General features: G+C 49.4%; 1 protein-coding gene across 1 annotated transcript in view; it reads left to right on the top strand.

Moving 5' to 3' along the window:
* Positions 1–1,587: 1,587 nt before the first annotated feature.
* Positions 1,588–19,631, top strand: part of MBNL3 (muscleblind like splicing regulator 3) — a 107,871-nt gene continuing 89,827 nt past the window's right edge. Inside the window, exon 1 of the mRNA XM_019521278.1 lies at positions 1,588–1,950. The gene's annotated coding sequence lies outside the window, so the exon portion shown is untranslated. The remainder of the gene's footprint in view (positions 1,951–19,631) is intronic.

The raw sequence follows: 19,631 nt of genomic DNA, 5'->3' as shown, positions 1-19,631 counted from the left end.
TGCCGCGGGCTGGGATTGTTCTGCAAGACCCCAGGTCAAACCTGGTTTGTGAGCGTTTTGCACAGCCGTTACAGGTGCACGGTGGCTGTTTTGCAGCCGGGATTTCTTCCCCATGTGCGCACACGTGACATTAAGCCGCGTCAGACTTGTGGCGTTGGGGAAGTTTCAGAGCTGCTTCAACCACTGGGTATTTCTGGGCTGCGATTGCTTGTAGGAGCCAGGTGATGGAAGAGCAGAAGGACCCTTGCAGGCGTTGGGGTTGTTACCTGGTGCTAGTAATGGTAGGGCATCCATCACATCTTTACGCAGGCTGTTTTTCTGATGGGCTGGGGGGATGGTGCTGGGTATTCATGCAGCCTGCCCTCTGCATGGCGGCTTTCCCTCGAACCCCTATGGGGACTTTCAAGCTGCCTTGCACATAGGGGCTGGGAGGAAGGGTGCTGCAGCAGTGCATCCCTCTCCCATGGGTTTCTCCGCTGTGCTGTTAAAGCTCGGCTTGTCCGCGAGGCCTGGGTTGTGTGACTTGGACATGCGAGGTGCTGGGGAGCAGCGTGCTTTATTCGTGCGAGGAGCACCAAGCAGCGCTTGGGTTTGCATGGGTCAGACCACCCCGAGGTTTGGGGGTGACCAGCACCCGCGGTGCACCCTCCAGCACCAACCTCGGACTGAGCACGATGACCAGCCAAGGAGGGAGAGGTTGGGAGAGGCACCTTATTTACCAGAAAACACATCATCCTTAAAACCATGTAAAAAGCCCCCGAGTTCAAATCCCCCTTGATTTGTGTGCCTGCTTTCCAGAAGTCAAACTTCAGCAGGGACGTTCAATCATGCTCCGGTGAAGCGACTTGGGGGATGACTCTCTCTCTCGGCAGGGAAACTGTCTTGTGCGTAATGTGTTGGCTTGTTTGCTACAGGTTCCACATTTCCTGCTAGATTTTTTTTTATTTAGTTTTTTAAAAAATTAACGTGCCTTAGCTCTCGAAGCAAAGGTATGCGTCTTCCTCTGCATAGCTGGAATATGAAGGCCAAAGTCCGCTTGCTCTAGTAGGACCTGAACATCTTTGGCAAAGAGCGCTTTTGTCGGTGTAAAGCATTTTGCTAATTCCTTTTACGCTCTGATTGTAAAGTCGGCCTATGGGGAGAGGCCTCTTTGTGTGTCAGCGACTTGGGGGACTGCCCTTCCCGGTGCACCTGGTGAATAAATAGATGAGAGGTCTGTGCTTTGAGTCCGCTCGCTCCGGGGTTAACGTGCGATGGCCAGAATTGGGGGCTGGGTGATTCCCCAGTTTGAACTTGGGTCTGCAAATATTTTTCTTGCTGCTCAAGACCCACGACAGGCCTGATATCCCTGCCTTGTGGATAGTCCTTTGGATTGATTTCCACCCCCCAAGCCCCCTTTAATTGGGATTTCTGCAGGAGCAAAGGTCTCCTTAGCCCGAGTCCAGGTGGCAGAACGGGCTTCTTTCCGAGCAAGGACATGCAGGGGTACTGAGCTGAAAAAAAACCCCCAGTCTTTGGAGGCCGGCGTTTTATGTCGAAAGGCTTCTGGATGCAGAAAATCGTGGAGAATGTGTCTGTGTAATCCGATCTGCTCTTGAAAGCCTGGCAGAGGGCTGCGTGCCGCAGACATAAGCTGTGTCAATAAGAACTCTGTTCAGGCTCTGGGAACGGCCTCGTGATCAGGGCTTGATTGGCAGCCAGCCGAAGGGAGGGCCTTTTTGGAGAAAGAGGCGAGATTTTGGCGGCACTTCTGACCGACTCGGCTGCCTTTCCTGACACCCGTTTATTGTTCTTTCTAAACTCGGATTTGCTCCGGAGGCTTCCTGGGCGCAGCGAGGATTTCGGGTGGCGATAACATGAGTGCAAAGAGGGTTTCCTGCCTTGCTGCGCAGCCCCTCGGCCCAAGCAGCTCTTGGGAATGAGAAGCTGACAGATTTAAAAGAATATGAGGTAGGAGCTCAACACTGCCGTGTGTGGGAGAGCGTCTTCGTGCGCGCGCTCGGGGGCAGGATCGCAAATGTACTGTACAAAATGTCCTCAGAAAAGCCGTAGCCTGTGCTGTACCCAATAGATCTATCTATCTATCTATCTATCTATATTTATATATCTATAGATATCTTTAGATATATAGAAGGATATAGATAGATCTATATAGATAGATCTATCTATATTTCTAGATATCTATCTATATGTCTAGATATAGCTAGACACCTATATAGATCTATCTATCTATAGATGTAGAGAGATAGGTAGCTGTACAGATATATGCCTACTCAGTCGTGCTCGTTCTTTCTAGCTTTTCCCCCAGAAAAGCTGCATGCATTTTGGGGTGAGATTCTGCCCGCCGTGATGCCAGTCACAACCTGGTGGATCTTGCTTAGGATGCCGGACCAGAACCTGGCCTATTCCTGCTGGGAGCAAAAAAAACTTCAAAAACTCAGGTTCTCTGTTGTTAAATATTTTACTACCTGATGCTTGATCTTTTAAGGTCTTGTAGCGATAGCTGCTTGAGGTAATAAAAATAATAGTTGCAAACCTTCACAAAAGCTGGGTTTTAATTTGGGGGTTGGATGGAAAGGCTTCGTTTAGCGTGTGCTCATTGTAAAGTGCCGTTTTTGTTGCATTGTCTGGCTGGTGTGTCACGTTTTGTTCTGCTAAGCTTTTAACGCCAGCATGTTTGGCATTCACAGTCAGGGTCTTTTGCAAAGAGGGCCCTTTCGGTGTGGCTGGCTCTAACGATGGGTACTGCAGACTTTGGGAAATAGTGGATTGCGTTGTCTTCAAGCCCCAGCTCCGGGAGTCAGGTGATTGCACAACATTCCTAGCTTTCATTTAGAACAAAAAAAAATCAGGTTTCTAGTCCTTTTAACAGCAGAATAAAACTTGAAAGCTTTGTCTTGGATATGAAACAACAAAGAAAAAAAGAATCCAGAGCTCATCATTTTGGTTTAAGAGCCCATGATTTATTTTTTTAACCATTTAAGGACTGACTTTTGTCATTTTTCAATCTTGGCCCAGTTTCCCAGTGCCCGGGTCTGGTCCCAGATGCACCTATGTAGAGTCAGTGGGCAAGATCCTTGCACGGGTGGCATTGCTCCATTGGTTTACTCCAGCCAAGAATCCATCCTCCCGAGAGCTGCACCATTTGGCAGGCAGAGCAGAGCGTAGCTTTTCGGGGATGTTCTCCTTCCTTCTCCTTGCTCCCTTGGGCTCGTAAAAGGATTCCTGGTTTCTCGGGGGCTTGCACATCCAGTTCCTCCTGCCCGTGGTGGGACCGGGCTCGGGCCTGAGGGGAGAGCGCCTGGGGCAGTCGTGAATTGGGAGAGGCAGCAGCAGAAAACCCTGGGTCTCTGCTCCTGCTCATACGTTGAGGAGGCCACAGCTGGGTAATTTGCTTTTACTTCCTGTTCCCAATCTGTTTGGGTCAGAAGCAGCCGCATTTTTCCATATTAAGATGTTTGGCTTCCTTCTGCAAGGCAGCAATAAATCTGACACCGAGAACAGCGTGTTTCTTGCATTTTGGAGGCTCTGTATTGCAGTTCCTGACTTAAGTTTTGGATGGCGATGCTATTGTTTGTGCCTTGCTCTTTGCTTTGACCTGCTTTTTGGAGGGGCAGGGCTAAAGGAGTTGTTTTGGGACTGCAGAAAACTCACTTTTTAGCAGAGGCCCTTTGAAATTGCACTGGGAGGGAAAGCTAGTCCGGAGCTCCAGCACTGGAAAGGAATTGGGATGGGGGAGAAAGGGGGAAATCTGGCTTTTGGACTTGGCAAGATGGTAGACAAGTCCCTTTATTAGTCTGTGCTGGTTGGGGACAGTGCCTCCTTCCTTTGCAGGGGTGCTGGATCTATATTCACTAATATTTGTGGGTTGTTTTGTGGTCCCTAGAGATGGAAGGTGCTATAGAAGTACAGGAGATTATGTCTGCTATTGGGCCACATTCTTCAGTCCTTAACAAAGCAGCAGTATCGGCCTGTTGCCAGGGCTCCCAGTTGCTTGATGGATTGGTCGTTAAAGCAATTAATGGAGATGTGAATGCTGCAAAACAAAAATGGCAAGATTGGTGGACAGGGTGACCTCACCCGGCAGAGAGAGAGAACAAGGAGCCGTACATTTCTCTGCTTAGGACCCAACAGAATAGGAGTTGCCCAGAGGACTGATCCATCAGGGGTGATTGGCCCCGGGTTTTAATCCCACTCAAATACCTTCTCCCTCATTAGGTTGCTCATGAAACCACCTGATTTCAAAATAAAGCATTGTGCCCTTATTCAAATTCACATTTATGAATGAGGTGACATCCTTGAGAGCACTGGGTTTCTCTTCATAATAGAGCTTGTCAAAATCTTGACATTTTAACAAAAAAAAATTATTACTTTTTGGCTAAAATGGATTAATTTTTCTTTAAAAATTGTGTGTGTGGGGGGGAGGGGGTCCCAGCAAAACTTGTCTCCCTTTTTAAACCAAGTGCACTCCTCAGTTCTGGGCTGTCTTCGTATGCAGCAACAAACCGAACGGAGAGGACCAAGACCTTCTTTTAGGTAACGTGTTGCTTTTCAAGCATCTCCTTGCTTGTATTTAATTAACAGACCTGTCTTGATTAGCTATGGCTGTATGAATTTGAGCAATGAGTAGTCCACGTGACATAGCTCTTCACCTGATAACCTGAAGATCATAGGTTCATAGGTATTGGAGCTAGAAGGGAGAGAGATGATCAGGTCCAACCCTTGCCCAAGGGGCAGGACGTCAGTTGGAGTCAGCATCTAGATAAGCAAGATCAGATCTGTTTTAGTTAAGTTTTTTTAATGTGTTATGGGGGTGGGGGTAGGGGAAGAAGTTGCAGCTCAGCTAACTGGAAAGAGGAAGACCAAAAAACAAGGAACACAAAGATCACATCAGCGGGCCCACATGTCCCTTCCCTCGCCCCCAATGCACAAAACCCAGGCCGCGTTAGGCGTGTGTTAGCTGTCTGGCTGGTTGAGGTTGATATTCAGTCATGCAATGATCCCTGCCCTACTCCACATCTTTGTTAAAGGGTGGTGTAGCTTTGGTGGCAGTCATGGAGGTGCCTCTGCCTGTTGATCCAGTCCAGGAAAGCCGGCGTTCCCAAGTTGTCTCTGGCTTTGGGTCATTTCCGTGACATCGGCTTTGGCACCGCTGGTCCGGTCCGGTTTGGCCCCGATGAGCACTACTGTCTGGTCCTGGAGCTGCTCTTTGCAGGGGTCAGTTGCTCCAGGTGGGGAGTCTTGAGCAAAGCGGGATGCTTGGAGTGAGCCCCTTTTTCCTGGTCTGTAGGAAGGAGGCCTCTGCACTGTCTTCCTTGTACCTGTCCTCCATTCCCTACCTCAGAGCATCCTGTAGCACTGTCCCTGCACCCTTTCAGAACCCAGGCTCTGTTGCAATCTGTTACGGTGAGAACACAGACAAGCCCTGGATTAAAGGGGGTGGGGGAAACCCTCCAGGAAGTGCTTTGATTTATGCAAATGTGTTTAATTTACCCTGTAGAGTGTGCAGCATTATGTCCCCCTGAGTTTTCTCACTCCAAGGCTTTCACTTGGCCAGAAGAGCTGGCAGGAAGTAGTCGCCACTCATGTTGGTCCTGCAGCCCTCGTGCCTGGCTGGTGGTCTCCTCCCAAGGCAATGCCCTTTCTCTGGAGGGTTAAGCCAACAAAGTGGTGTGAGGAGCGGTGCCTAGTACCGATTTCTTCTCTGTGGCTGCAAATTAAAATTGTTCTATGTCTTAGTGGAAAGAGATGCCTGGAAAAGGAGCTCGAGCCTGCTTAGGAGGTCTTCGGTGCTGGGGCTTGCTTAGGTGGTCTTCTGTATGTCCAACTTCTGAGCTGTTGGCTGTCAGGTGCCGGAGAGTCAGCTTTAGATTTAAAACCAGCTGGTGTTTGCTCCCAGGGGCTTTATCATCAGCTGTGTCCAATTTTCTTCCCTCGGGTGATGTGACAACCCCGGTTCACTGTGAAATCTTGCACCCCTGAAAGAAGGGGCATGTGAGAGGGCACGGCCAGTCCAAGGAACTCCTGTGATGTGCCCTCAACTGTTCACTACGTGAGAGCGCTCAGGACCGCAGCTGGATGCTCAGTGCCAGGCAGTATGGAGCAGTTATTGACATGTCTTGGCAAGCTGCTGGCTTTTGCTATTTGTGTCTTTATTTGTCCCCACCTTTTCCCTCCATGCAACAGTGTAACTCAGAGAGTAACCTATTGATTTAATAAGAGTAATGCTTAATGTATCCGGAAGATGAAGCTGAAGCCAAGGGCAGATACATTTTAATCAGCAATAGCTATAGATTTGGAAGGGACAGAACAGCCAACCCCATTGCTGTAGGACTGATTGTGCATTACTGACACGGGTGAAATCAGGACATCCACAGCATGGGCTGCAGAGTCCAGTGCTTTGGGCGGAGAAGCGCGTTTCCTTACCACTCAACGCAAGATGGTCCCGGCTGCCCCGTCCCTCTGGCAGGGGCTCTGTTCACGTCCACGATCGGGGTCCTTGCTTGGAAGGCAAAGATTTGCTAGTTCAAGTTCATGGGCAGTGTAGTTATTCAGCTGCCCCCTGCCAGGTTCTTGTAGGAAAATATGGATGGAAACACGTCTGGGAAGCTCTTTGCTTGGATCTTCCTGATTTTCATCTGTAAACCCATGGGGCTGATTCTCTGGTTTAAGACACTGGGGTTGTCATTCTGCAGTGAAAAGTTGGGGAGTTTATATCACTGATCCTTTCCATGATGAAATGGGGAAACTGTGTTTTCTTTTGAAAAGAAAATCTTCAAGTGGCTTGGCTGCTGTTGCTGTGCTCCAGGTCCAGTTTGACATTCACCGATGTCAGCTGTAAAATAATCCCTGATGGGTGGAGTGGGGCAGTTAGATGACTGGGATCTTGCCTTTTACAGCTCCTGGGCTGGACTGGACGATCTGGTTTCATTTACAAGTGAAGTGAGTTTGTTGCTCTCTGTCTAACCCCTAGTTTGGGCCACAATAGGACTGTACTTCCTGGGCGCTCTGGACCGTCTCTCCTAATCCAGGGTTGAAAGGCAAGGACATTTGGTCCCCCTTGCAATGAGGGAAACGATGCTGGTGACTTTGTTTGCTTTCCAGTTGACGGGTATCTTCATCGCTGCCATTGTGAAAACAAAGATACCAAGTCATGCAGGGAGTTCTGAGAAAAGAAAAAAAGAGGATGTGCTTTAAAACCACCAGTGAGAAGGCTTGTAAATAAATAAAAAACAAAAACAAAAACAAAACAAAACAAAGCACCAGGAACAAAAATGCTCCCTTCCTCCCCCTGCCCCACGAGTTTGTCATACGCAGCCACAAGGATGCACCCATTTGTACGAGACTCAGAAAATTGAAACCAGCTACAAACAAAAATGGAAGTAGAATGAATTGTAGCAGCTAATTGTGCATCATAACAGTGTGTGTTTTGTGTGTGTTTCACGTTAGCAGCTGAGTGCTGTTGGCCATTGCATGCTATTGAGAAGGGCATGGATTTTAAGCTGTTTCACTTGAGTTTCCCTTTTAAAAAATGGGACTGTCAGGAAGAATAGCTGGTGATTCTCCTTCCCCAGACCTCTGTATAATAACACTAGATGAGTATATTTATTAATACTTAATATATGACATATATCTATATAGTAGCACCCCTAGTTTACTTAGGGAGGTGCTGAGCCTGCAGGGTGCTCTCTGAAGCACTGGAATGGGCCTCAATTTGACATCAGGATGTGTTGGCATTTTAAGAGCATTGAGAAATGTGGCTTTCCTTGCGTTTCTCTCAACTGAACCACAGCTGAGCGGTTTCTGAAAGCAAGTCCCTTGACTTCAGCAAGTGAGATCTGGTGCAGGGATTGCAGGTGCCCTGTGCGTTAGCAGAAGCACCTGTTGGGAACACCTGACTCCAGCAGCCCAAGTGGTTTTTGGGAAGGTGTTGGCAACCCGCTGAGATGGGGTTGGAGTGGTGTCCCTGTGATGGTCCAGGGAATATGGGAGAAGGAAGGGTTTTTTTTTGGCAACACTGAGTAGTTTGGAGAGATGTTATATTGAGGGCCATTCTTCAGGGCCTCCAGAGAGACTGAACTGGGGATTCTTGGGGCAGGGATACGGATCATTAACGTGTGTGCTGGGGGCGAGGGGACTTGGTGCCGATGCCTGCCTTCAGCTGGGACGCCGTCACTGTGTCTCATCCTGCAGCAAAGCACCCTGCAGCACTTGGCAGCACCTGTTTGCTGGGTTTTAGTTTAAATGCCTGCAAGAAGGCAATGTTGCTGGTCCAGAAGATGCAGGCACCCAGAGAGTGAGGGGGCATGAGTATGAGAATCCCCTGATTCAGGCAGGGTCAAGCAGGGGGTGGGATCTGGGAATTTGCATGGGACATCTTCTTGCAAGAAAATGAGTCCTTCCCTTTCTAGCCTGCAATGTTGTACCCTAGCTAGGGACCTGGCTGTCAACAGTGCCTTGGCTCAATTTTAGCCCTGCTGCATGCAACACGGTTGCACGCGTGGGCTATAAGGCACGCCAGGCTAGCTCACAGTTGTGGGAACCCCTAGTGCAGAAACACGTGGCGGCCTGCCTCGGTCATTCATGAAAGCACCTGAGCCCAGGCTTAAATCCAATTGAAGGCCAGGGAATTAGTCACATGCTTACATGCTTTTCTGAATCGGGGTCTTAACTGGAATGGTATTTTCCTGGATTTAGATTAGGCCTTTAATTTAATTTTAGGTAAGATTCAGTTCCTTTTTGTTCTTTTTTAACACAAGGAATTAACTTGAAAAGTGGTTCTTAGACTAATACAGTAGGTTTTCATTGGATCCATTTAATTTAGTTTTTACTGTGTCAGTGTTTCCATATAAATTGTATCTTAATAGGATCCCTTGTTAATGCCATGCCAGTGGTAATCTGGCATCTTCAGCTATATGCCCTGATTAATTCCTCATTATAACATCGCGATCGGAGCTTTGCATATGATTGATTTAGCAGGTTGGTGGCTGAACTGAGAAATTGGGGGCGGGGAAAAACCCTGAACTTTCAGTTCGGAGCAACCCCCAAATGAAATTGGTTTGATTTCTTTTTTCCCCTACCAAAACAAACACCTGCCAAATATTTGTTTTATAGTTTTAAGGTTTATTTTTCCCTTTGTCTTTTAGGCATAGCTAAGTTTGGTGCTTGAGGCATTGTTTCAAAACAAGAGGTTCAACTGCCCCTTTTTCAAACATGCTGAAACAAAACATTTTGTCTTTCCTGAATTGCTTGGTTTTCACAGTGGAAACCTCTCACAATTTGAATTCAGTTTGTCCCACCCAAATTGCAGTTTTTTGGAGATGAATAAATTGCTTTCCAAAATGTTGCCCGCCTATAATTGTAGCAGGCCTTGCATGTTATAAGCTCCTGTTATTTTCCAGATAACGTGTTCTGCACGCTACTTCTTTAGCTCATTTGGGTCAGATGCCTGGTTCTGTGAGCTGCAGGAGCCCTGTGGACTTTCCTGGTACTCGGTTGCTAAACACCAGCTGAGGAGCTGACATTTACCTTCTCTCTGACTTCCCATCTCTATCCCTCCAACACCAGTTTACTGCCTGTGGACATTTAGCCTCTCATCCAAAGCTCAGGGAAGGTGCAGAGGACCCCCCTTGGGTGCCATGGCTTGGAATCAGGGGACCGAGGTTTTAAGGCCATGCATATTTTAAGCAGAGGATGAGCTGGGAAATGTAACTTTGCAAGTGTTACCAGGGAAGTTCATCATGCTCTTCAGCACTGCGGTTATTAGAAAGCACCCCAGGCCTTGTGGGGTGCATCGTGCTGCTCTGGCTTCCAGCCCAGGGGACACCAGAAGCACATGTCCTTTGATGTGTTGGAATAGTGTTGTTTTCCTCCTTTTGCTCCTTTCCTAGCAGCACAAGAAAGCAAATAGCAGTTCTCTAGAGATGGCTTCCCCATTTCTGGCTCCAAGGCGGGGCAGGGGTGCACAAGGTGAGCCACAGTCCAGCCCTGCCTTATTAAGTCCTCCCATTGCAAGCAGAGCTCTCCTTGTTCAGGAGCCATATCCAGGGATTGGCATAGGTGGGCACACGCGGGTCCTTTTGTATGTAGATCAGGTACGGTGCTGATAACCTGGCTCCTCCATTCAGGGAAGCTGGATAGGAAGAGCCGGGGTATGATTTCAGCACAGTGCTGGCACAGTAGCTGGGGAACTGCTGCATCTGTTCACATTTTTGTGCCCTGCTGCTTGTGCTTGGAGTTTGGATTTACCTCCCTGAGTCCTAAGTGAAAGTCTTGGTTGGCTTTTCTCCCAGATGCAATAGAGTGTGTGTATGTGTGTGTGTATTTACACACACACATTTACAAAACACCTTTCATAGACAAGCCTACAAACTTCACTTCATAAATCTACTGGATACAAAAAATCGTGGATTAAATCTAGACATTGGATTTATGGCACATTATAACCTGCCTAACATCCAGTAACACCAGGTAACTTCTCTACATTCTATCAGCTACATTCTTTCGCCAGGTCAACATTCCCCCCCACCTACCTGTCTCGCACCTGTTGTCTCTGATCCTCGCTGCCAGCATTTGCATTTTCACAGACCTGCATTTTGCATATTGGCTTAAGCTTCTGTTCCACCCAGGAGAGCGCACACACCCCAGCAGGCTCTCCCTAGGCCTGAAGAAGGGTGTGCCTGAAAGCTTGCAAAGAACAATTTTTCCAGGTATTTAGTTGGTCTAATAAAAGATATCACATTTACCCAAGTACCTTGTCTACCTATATATACACACATACATATACACGCAAGTGGAATATTGCATTCTGTTGCACTGAAGTGTGTGTGTGTGTGTGTGTGTGTGTGTGTGTGTGTGTGTGTGTGTGTGTGTGTGTGTGTGTGTGTGTGCGTGCGTGCACATACATATGCATGCACACGCATGCATGCATGCACGCACACACACGGAAGTGTGTGTATATAGTATAATATATTTTTAAAGAGCTCTGGGTTCTGGAGAGCCCTTAGTCAATAAACAGTGGTGTTTGCACAGCGTGATCAAAAGAGCATCTCAGAGCTGTGGCAGCTTCGGGAGTGAGGGCGTATAGACGAGCCTGCGCTGGAGACCCAGCGTGTTCTCCATGCCCTTAAGGTAAAGAATTAAGCTTGCAAGCAAAGGAACAGGATCGGGGCCAGACCAAGAGGGAGGCTGTGGACTCCTGCCTACAGTGTCAGTCAGATTTTTCTGTAACAGCCTCCTGGACGTGGCAGTTGCGTTGATTTAGCTCAAAGCAGGTTGACGTCTGTAGGTCAGGTCTGATTAAAAGGGAATGAGGGTGAAGAAGAGCTCCACGGAGCAAAGAGGATTTAGAGATGATGGCTGGCAGGGGGCTGCACTTGGTCTTTCCCTTTGGAGTTGGGCTCTGGCCCTCGCTGCCTCCCTCCCTTGCTGTGCCCTGCATCCTTCGCTGCCTCTGAAGCATTTGCAGTCTCTGCTGACTTCTCTACATTTCGAGTTCCTTGGGTGCAGCTGCTCGGCCTTCTCCTCCCACCCCCTGGCCTGTGGCTTCAGTCTAATGTCTCTGGCTGAAGACTTGGCCTTCAACTTCCTCCAGGCAGCTCTGGCTTCTGCAGATCCTTAGTCCTCTGGCCTGCTGAAGGGTTAGACGTGAAGGCTTCTTGCTTAGTGCTGGCTTAAGCCCCGAATCACTAAGAGCAACTTGTAAGAGAACCTCTTTGCAAAACCTTTTTCTGCTCCTGTGGACCTCTCCAAGCCCACTTGTTACCTTACCCCCATCTTGTGTCCTCCTGGCTGCTTCTAACGCCTGCATTTCACTGATACGGGAAGAGTGAGGGAATGAAAGTGGCACTTGAGGGTGGGGGGAAGTTCCTTTTCCTCTTGCAGTTTAAGCTTCAGGATAGAAAGCAAAACTATGAAAAGTCAGGATCATTGCCCTTGCAGCCTCCCTCTGGCCTGCAGACCTCCAAGACCTTTGCTGTGGAAGGAGATGCCATTATTCCCATTTCTCAGGTTGGGCAGACTGAGCTAGAAGGAGAGAAGATGCCAAGATGTGGTGTCTGAAAGGAGGGCTGGACTCAGCATGGTCCCCACCTCAGTAAATTCTTACCCATTTTTTGAGAGGGGTAAAGGGGGGTGTGATGGGAGTGCTGATTGCTGCAGGTTTTATTTTGAGCCTTTTAGGGCAGCGGAACAGATGGAAAATGTTCTACTGAAATATCTGAGGGCAGAAAACAGCTTCTTTGACAACAGGAATTTTTTTGGGGGGGTGTAGAAAATGTAACTATTTTTTTTGTTTTATTCAGAATTTGGGAGTCAAAAAGCCAACTCCCCCTGACACACCAACACCTACCCCCCCCCCAGCCCAACCACTCCCTCTGTGAAACCTGAGGATTTTTGGTTTTTCAATGGAAAAAATTTCTGTGAAAACAAAAAAAAAAACCTCTTCAGAGTACAGGATGGTTTGGATAGGGACAGTCCTGCCTCAGACAAGGGGTTGGACATCTGGAATTCCCTTCCAGCCCCACTTCTCTCTGACTCTATGGGTTTATGCTGGAGGTAGAATAGCCTTTGCTCGGCCAAATTCATACTTGGCTGTTTCTCCAGGATCATAATTAGTGTTCAGCAGGGCAGAAATGGGCCTATCGTATCTCTTGAGTATGAAAATCTCATTTTAAATCCTGTCACTGGCTGCTTCCATTTATGTAAGGGTGTATAATCTGTGCAACCCTGTGTCATCAAGTACACACCACTAAGTCCTCGCCGGAGAATGGGTCTGATTAAAGGCATTGACGCGATGAGATCTCTTTGATTGAGAAGGCCGTGCCAGAAGGTTCTCCGAGTTCAAGCATTCACTCCGGTTAAATAGCACTGATATTTGTGATGACTGTTCACATCAGGCCATTAATAATTTTGATACGAGGGGAAATAACAACAGCATAAATACTCAACCCGCCGCCTGGGGTTCTGGGCCTCTCCATCTAGGAGGCAGGCAATCGGGGGATGATTGAGCAGAATGATTGCGGCTCTCTCCTTTGAGTCCCTGAACTCATTTTCGGTTGTGATTTCCACCTGGGCCCCCAAATGTAAGATACAGCTGTATCTTATATAATCTATATATCTCTTATATACAGATAATATATATCTTGTGTATATGTGTGTGTGTATGTGTGCATGTATGCACACATGCGCACACGTTACATGATAGAGACCCCGCTATATCGTGTAGCCATTTTCATTGGCACAAAGGCAGCGTGCTCAGTCTGGCAGGCTGCACCCAAAAATGATGCTGGCCCTTTCCTGTGTAGTTCAGTGTGCTTGCCCAGCATCCAGCTCCATTGGTGGCTGGATCCTTTATCAGCAACATGTCTTAATAACCCTGGAAGTTTCTCTGCCGTGCTGGGAGGAAAAGGAAAGTGAGAATAATTTGTTTGCTGCTTTGATGAGGATGCATAATCCAGTTGTACTGATGGGCTCCCTCCTGCTGGCCCTGTATAGAGTCCTTGCCTCTAAGAGAAGGCAGGGAGAATTATCCCCGGTGTGGAGTGGAGAATGGAGGTGCAGAAACTGAAGTGATTTCCCCACAGGCACCCTGCGGTGGGGCAGGGCACTGGTATCTGGGCTCATTGCTGTACCCAAAAGACCAGTCCTCTCTGTTTGAGGTTGATGTGGGTGAGCAGAGATGCAGTGCTGTGCTCCGAGTGCCATGGAGAGAGCTCACCATGTTGAACATAAAGGGAAGTCCCCCAGCAACCAGGAAGAATTAACCTCGTGTTCTGCCTGTGGTTAAACTACATCTCAACGACATTATTCCCCTCTGTTTGACACCAATACCATGCTTCCGTCCCCTCCCAGCCCACCACCGAGGAGACAGGCAGTGAGTTTATTGAGCACAGCAGGGCATGTTCCCAGGGTTCAGCTCCCGGACCTGCCACTGACTCTCATGTGTGACCCCAGGTAAGACACTTTTCCTGCCTGTCCCTCAGCTTCTCCGCATGCAAAGAGATAGACGTCACACTGCTGCATGAAGCATGCTGATTTACTTAGTGGTCGCAAAATGCCTTGGGGAAGGGCATCGTGGTACACAAAGTATTTATGTCCTGGCCTTGATTAAAGGTCTGAATGTGACTGCTGCCCCCGCAGTCTCTCTGTCCCCAAGTTCAGCCTTGTGCCCTGACCCTGGCCTGCGTCGAGAAATGTGCAGCTGTGTTTGAAATACGGCGCATGTGGCTTTCAGTCCTTGGGCCCCCCTCCCTCCCGTCCCCTTGGCATCTGTGCAGCTTTGCAAGTGCACGCACTCTGCCCATTCAGGTGGCATAACCCCGCCCCTGCCCGGGTGGTGGCTGCCAGGGGGTGCATACAGCCGCATGCACAACGTATCGGCCACGTACACAGGCGTTTTATCTACTACTCCCAGTGCAAGCGTGAGCGCAAACTTACATGGGTGTGGGCCGAGGTTCTCTGCCCCGAAGGTCCTCTGACTGCAGCTGGTTTGATAGGGTGCTCGGGAAGTTTATGCTAACCATCCTGGCAGGAAAAGGGAGGCTGGGGTTTTGGGCTCTGGGTCAGATGCTATTGGCAGTCTGGGGAGAGAAGCGTCATCTGGCAATGGGCATGATGCACGGGCTTTGGTGGCAGGGGAAAATGAAGCGGGGAGAACGCATGGGAAAAAAGCCACATGCGCCAGTGAAAACCTGCGCAACCGTCCTTTCTGCAGCAGAGGCAGCAAGGACTGCCTGACCTTGGCAGTCATACAGGGCAGACCTCGCATAAGAATGACTCGTGCTTAACATACCGGAGAAATGTGCTCTGGAGAAGATGGGCTCCTTGCCTCCAGCCGTGGGGAGGCCACCTCTCTGCGCTGCCTTTCCGGTGTGCCAGGAGAGTCCCCGTGGGGGGTTCGTGTTGTGCATCAGGGCAATGAGGTGCATGTCATCTTCTGTGAATCTCCTGCACGTGCTGGTGTACGTCCGGTCGGCCCCAGGCTGTTGGAGGTGCTATCAAGGCTGGCTAGTAGGGAAATGAAGGGAGCCCAAACTCTGCCCCGTCCCCACGCTCCTGGTCATCTCCCCCATGCCCATCTGCTTGCAAGCGTGAGATGGCAGCTTCTTTCCACGAGCAGGCACCAGCCATATGTCTCTGGGCTGTGCAGGGACCTGTGTGCGCTGGAGCTGGTGAAGGCCAAGTGCCGATGCTTTACCATCCTGGTGCCACTGTGCAGACCCAAAACTTTTTGTTTAGGGACAAACTGTGCTTGTAGGTCTGGCCTGAGTAAGGGCTACAGGGCTTGGCTTTGCTGCTGCCCGGAGACGGGCTTGTTGCAAGCACTGCTAATGAGCCCAAAGCGTTGAGCGTTATTAAAGTGGGGAATTGGAAAGCAGCAGATGAGCTTGGTTCTGGAGTGGGCAGGCTCCTGAACAATAATCAGCTTTCCTTGAATGGCCCGTGTGTGGAGACACCAGGTAGGGAGGAGGCATTGGGCGGGAGGAGAATACGAGGCAGGTGAAGTTGGAAAAGCACAGACGCTCCCCCTGGTTTGCACAAATGAACCCATAACCACAAGAATCCTGTGTTAGGAGTGAGAAACAGGAAGGGCCAAGCCAGCTGCCCGTCCTGGGGCACCTCTGCATATTGTGCACCTTGACCACCGCATCCTCCAGGAGTCAAAGGAAGGAAGCACCTGCTAGCCTGCCCGTGTCATGCCAATGCACCCTTTGGCTTGCTCTGGGCACCAGTGATACATCCGCAGGAGCCCTGGAGGGTTTGGAGTTGAGTTGCTTAGGCTCATGCAGCCACTGTGGTCACCTCTGATAGCGAGATGCATCTAGCATGATCGTTTTGCTGTGGGATGCTTTAGCGTGTGACAGGATGGCACTTGGGGGCTCCTGGCTCTAGGACTCACTCCAGGGTATCTGTGTAGCAAAGATGCCTACAGTATCCCAGCTCCCCCATCTCTTTGGGCCAGGAGGGAGCCAGGCTTAAAAATCTACCCTACTTTCCTGAACTGAAGATGGCATGCTTGCCGAGAGGGTTAAAAGTGGGCCTGTAAAAACAAAGACCCATGATCCATGCGCTTGTGGGTGGAGCAGCGGCTATGGAGCCAGGTGAATGCGACACTTCAAACTCCAGCCAGTATCATGAATCCTATTCTAAGCCCCTGAGCACTTGGAGGCTTTTGCTTTGTGCTTCTCCTTGCTTGCTGGATGTTCTTCCTTGCCACTTCCTGCCACTTCTGCCCAGCTGGTCATGTACGTTGCCAGAAGAATGCAGAACTGGTCTGCACTTTACTTCCATGCATAGGATGGTGTGTGAAAAAACAGCACCCATCATGTTCCCAGAAAAACTCCCAAAGGGGTCAGGGCTCCACCCGGACATAGTGAGAAGCCATGCTGAATAGGAGCCTAATGTGACTGGGGGCACGGGAGACCTTGTCTGTGAGAGCTCCCTGGATAAGGGCCCAGCTGGACATCCAGTGATGTTGAGTTTTGTGGGTCTTGGCCCAAATTGGTGCAATGCAGAGCTGTCCAAAGGCATGGGACGCTGAGTAGGGAATGTCCTGGTGGCGGTATTGTTTCACTAGGGCAGGCTGAGTGGTATGGGATGAGCTTCAGGGAAGATGGAGGGCTGAAAAAAGGTAGAAGCACAAAAAGGCCCTCCCTTTCTGTGCTTCTGGTGCATGTTTAAGGTGCATCACGTTTGCTCAATCGCCTCGTGGGATTTGACTTAGAACGTGGGGTAAGCATCAGCTTTGCTCTGGGCGCTGCCCCTTTGAAGGGCAAGGAGCCAAAAGATAAACCCCTGCTGCATCAGATAACAAGGCTGCCCATTAGCTGAGGTGCTAGGTATTCATTTCTTACACATGGCCCAGGCCTGCAATGTGCTGGGCTGTGATGTCAGTGCAACTGCCTGGCTGCTTTGAACCCTGGAAAAAAATAAGTTAAAAAAGATCTCTGTTCATTTTGTAATGGCAGCGGGGCATTTCCAGATGATTAAAAGCTGGTTAGGTTAATGGTCCTTACTGTAACTCCTCCCAGTCGGTCGTTAATCCCTATGAAACACCCTGTGCGGTTTTGAATCATTACTGCTTAATTGTAAATCATGTTTCTGTGAGCCTGTAATCCATACTGCCCCTGGAAACAGGAGCCGGTTGGGTCGGGAGTTTCTGCAGCGTAAGCAGGGCAGTATTCTCTTGCCACCGCCAAATGAAGTCTCTAAAGTTTCCACCGCAGTGTCACTGGGCAGGGGTAATCTGATCTTTGTGAAAGTGCCTTTGTGCCCGGAGCCCGCAGAAGAGCCTCCTCCGTCACCAGTGTGTTGGATTTGCAGCTCTTGCATGCAAAGTCGCCATTCATTTTCTAGCCATGGGACTTCCTCCCAGGCCTGAGACTGAAACAGGAAATTTGCTGATTTTTGGATGAACAGAAAGGATTGGAAATGGGCTGAGGTCCATTGTCCAAGATTGGCCTTTACTGACCAGGGTAGACCACACACTCATCTCTCTCAAGACAAAGTTACTCAACTTGCTAAAAACTTTTCTTTATTGCATCTCTGCCCAGATATTGGACATCTGCCTGGACAAACATTTGGCTGGGATGGTTTAGTGAGAAATGATCCTGCCTTGAACAGACAGTTGGGCTCGATGGGATCTCCTAAGGTCCCTTCCAGCCTGACTTTTCCATGATGCTACATGCAAAAGCACCCCAAAAGGACAGTCCCTTGGCAGATAGCACTCGAGCCCATGCTCTGTCTGTACCATTTTCTAAGAGCGTCTCAGGGTGGTGTTGGGCTCTGGGAGCATCCTTGGAGCCGGCCTGGGATCACCCCTTTTATTTATCCTTTAAACCTGTTGACAATCCTTTCAAGGGACTTTTGACTCAGTTCACAACCTGTATCCTGGCCTGCTCCTCTTCTCTGGGGCTCGTTCCTTGCTCAAGCAGCCAGGGTCCTTTCCACAGCAGGTCTGTGCTCTGTGGGGGACTGTGGACAGCAGACTTAAGTAAATGAGCCTGATTCCAAAGGGACCCTTTTCTGCTGCTTGTGCATGTGTCACTGCAGTGGAGACGTCCTTCTTCCCCCCAATGTGCAGAGCCGCAGCCCGATGAACTGATCCAGAGACCTTCTCAGGGTGTACACTTAGATGCAAGAAATACAGATCCTGAAGGGTCCAGAAGTCTGGTGGGGGATTGGTGGCAGCATTGATTGCCATGACTGGGAACCGTGGCAATTAATGCTCTCACCACTCTCCTGCTGCCAAATTTTTGGGCCCTTAGGGAGCCTCCTGGCCAGGTGATGCAGCCCCATGCTTTGGACTGGTCTTTGGCTGAGGCTGAGGTTGGAGCCAGTGCACAACCCTGGACCAGTGATCCCAGATCTCATACTCCAAGGTTGGGGTTTGTTTGTTTTTTTTTTTAATCCTTTCTTGGGGCCTTCCAAAAATAAGACGTGTGTTATATTCCAGGGTTTGCTGTATGCAAGAAAATACAGTATTTTAGACTGGGAATGACAGTGTGCCCTAGCTAGGTAAAAACAGACCCAGTCCCAGTCCTGTTCCTCCCCAAATGCAGCACACGAGACAGTGAACACCCAGTGGTGTGTTTGCCCTTAAAACATCTCCAGCCTTGGGCCCTTATGTTCTTCATCCAGTTCAGTGGGATGGGGTGAGCGCTCCCCTCCTTGATTTCTACTTGAGCTGAAACCTCTTCCATCTCTCTGCAGTTCCTTCTGCCTCTTTTCCTTTCCTTTCCTTTCCTTTCCTTTCCTTTCCTGGCAGTTGTTTCCTTCTCTCCCTGTGATTACATCTTGCTGCATTTGCCATAGGGTCTTGGTTATGGTGGGCTACATCCCACCTGCGTTGTCCTGCCGCGCCTGGACATCATGCCCCAGTCCCAGGGAGTCACAGCTGAGTCCCTTATCCCAGATGTAGCGTTTGCTCTTGGCAGGGCCTCTGCTGCAAGAAGCCCTTCCCCATGAGAAGCCCAGCTCAGCATTGCCCATGGTGGGTACTGGTGCCATGTGCCCTCTTCGCCCTGCAAGCCCTGTGTTGCCTGGCATAAAGAAATGGGAGGTCACTGTTCCTGTGATGCTCACATCACTCCTCAGGGATTACTTCTAGCCATGAAGCACACTTGATGCTTGTATGTGCCACGTTTTAACCCACAGTGCAGTAGTGTAAGAGTCCTTATTTTGTGTGTCAACAGAAGGTGCTTGCATTTTGGTGGCATATGTCTTCCTCCCATTTCTTGAGCTCTCGTAGCCAGTAGCCATCCCTGCTTTATATACAATCCCTTGTTACATCAGCTGTAGAGTCCAGGTACCACATCCCTCCTCCCTGCCTGGGACCTTTGGGCTGACTTCACCCAGAAGGGCACAGCTGCTGCAAATTGACTTGCAGGACCCAATGTTATCATACAGGAGCAGTGCGCACGTTGTTGTACAGGTGCAGTTTTGCTCCTGCAGAACTTCCCCAGTATTCTCATGCTAAAAATAAAATGCAGCAAAGTTTTCCCTTGTTGCTGTTGGAGTTTCCCCCTGCCACGTTTCCATGGAACACCTCTGTTAGCCGTGCAATCAAAACAAGGTTGTTGGACTTCCTCTGGAACAAACACGTCCATGTTACTGGTTGCTGCAAGAGGCCA

The sequence above is a fragment of the Gavialis gangeticus genome, unplaced genomic scaffold (assembly GCF_001723915.1).
Source record: "Gavialis gangeticus isolate Ggan-Ray unplaced genomic scaffold, GavGan_comp1, whole genome shotgun sequence".
NCBI classification, from domain to species: Eukaryota; Metazoa; Chordata; order Crocodylia; family Gavialidae; genus Gavialis; species Gavialis gangeticus.
Note: the sequence above shows the minus strand (reverse complement) of the source record. Positions and strands in the feature narration are given on the sequence as shown.